This window comes from Larimichthys crocea, chromosome V, assembly GCF_000972845.2.
Source record: "Larimichthys crocea isolate SSNF chromosome V, L_crocea_2.0, whole genome shotgun sequence".
Classification (NCBI taxonomy): domain Eukaryota; kingdom Metazoa; phylum Chordata; class Actinopteri; family Sciaenidae; genus Larimichthys; species Larimichthys crocea.
The window spans coordinates 1,501,258-1,503,465 of NC_040015.1; positions in this window are offsets into that span (position 1 = coordinate 1,501,258).

A 2,208-nucleotide genomic window follows, 5' to 3' on the forward strand; every position below is an offset into this window, starting at 1 on the left:
CCTCTTCTTAAAAAGCCCACTCTGACCCAGAGGTCTTAGCCAACTACAGACCGATATCCAAACCTTCCCTTTCTGTCTAAGATACGAGAAAGCTGTAGCTAATCAGCTGTGTGACTTTCTCCTAACAATAGTCTATTTGAGGGATTTTCAGTCAGGATTTAAGTGCATCATCTAGCACAGAGACCGCATTAGTCAAAGTTACAAATGACCTCCTAATGGCATCAGACAAAGGACTCATCTCTGTACTTGTCCTGTTAGGTCTTAGTGTGCATTTGACACCATTGACCATCAAATTCTTTTACAGAGACTGGAACATCAACTTGGCATCAAAGGAACCGCCCTAAGCTGGTTTAAATCGTACTTTTTAGATCCATCTCAGTTTGTTCACGTCAATGATGAATCCTCCATGCATACCAAAGTTTGTCATGGATTCCCACAAGGTTCTGTACTTGGACCACTTCTATTCAGTTTATATATGCTCCTTTAGGAACATTATTAGGAATCACTCTATCAATTTTCATGTTATGCTGACGACACCCAATTATATTTATCGATCAAGCCTGATGCAACCATCAGTTAACTAAACTCCAAGCATGCCTTAAGGATATAAAAGTTGGATGACCTACAATTTTTTTATGTAATTCAGACAAAACTGAAGTTCTTGTAATTGGACCCAAACACCCTCAGAAACTCTTTCTAGAGACTTAGTTACTTTAGATGGGATCACCCTGGCCTCCAGCTCCACTGTAAAGAATCTTGGAGTTGTTTTTGATCAGGATTTGTCCTTTAACGTCCACATAAAACACATTTCGAGGACTGCATTCTCCACTTACGTAACATCGCTAAAATCAGACGCATTGTCTCTCAGGGCGGATGCAGAAAAACTAGTCCACGCATTTGTTACTTCAATTGTACTTCTATTGTAACTCTTTTGTTATCAGGTGCTCTAATAAGTCTCTTAGGACTTTACAGTTAATTCAGAATGCTGCTGCACGTGTTCTGACAGGAACAAGATCAGAGATCACATCTCTCCCATTTTGGCTTCCTTGCATTGGCTGCCTTTAAATCTAGGCTAAAGGAACCCAGCGTCCTGAGAGCGCAGTGTTCTAGAGGGGTAATAAGGTATTATGAGCTCTTTTACATAAGATGGTGCCTGACCATGAAGAGCTTTGTAAGTAAGGAGAAGAATTTTAAATTCTATTCTGGATTTAATAGGTAGCCAATGCAAGGAAGCCAAAATGGGAGAGATGTGATCTCTGATCTTGGTTCCTGTCAGAACACGTGCAGCAGCATTCTGAATTAACTGCAAAGTCCTCTTCTTAAAAAAGCCCCACTCTAGACACGAGGTCTTAGCCAACTACAGACGAATCAAACCTTCCCTTTCTGTCTAAGATACGAGACAGCTGTAGCTAATCAGCGTGTGACTTCTCCTAACATAGTCTATCATTTGAGGTATTTTCAGTCCGGATTTAATGCATCATCTAGCAACCAGAGCAGCATTAGCAAAGTACAAATGACCTCCAATGGCATCAGGAACAAAGGGACATCATCTCTGTGATTGTCCTGTGTACTTTTTAGCCTGTCATTTTTTGATCCCTATGACATGCAATATGTCTATTACAGTGAGACTGTAACATATCAATTGGGCATGCAAAGGAACCCATCTCCCCCGCTAACTGTTTAATCGTACCTTTTAGTCGATCTCAGTTTGTTCACGGTCAATGCATGGAATCGCCTCCATGCATACCCAAAGTTTGTATGGATTGCCCACAAGTTCTGTTACTGTGGACCAACTTCTATTCAGTTTTATATATCTTCCTTTAGGGAATCATATATTAGGAATCACTCTATCAATTTTCGTTAGTGCTGACCGACACCACAATTATATTATCGATCAAGCCTGATGCAACCTCAGTTAACTAAACTCCAAGCATGCCTGTAAGGTATCAAAAAGTTGGATACCTACAATTTTTTATTGTAAATTCAGACAAAACTGAAGTCTCTGTAATTGGACCCCAACACCTCAGAAACTCACTTTCTAGAGACTAGTTACTTTAGATGGGATCACCCTGGCCTCCAGCCCACTGTAAGAATCTGGAGTTGTTTTTGGATCAGGATTTGTCCTTTTAACGTCCACCATAAACACACTTCGAGGATGCCATTCTTGCCACTTACGTAACATCGCTAAAATGCAGACGCATTGTCCCT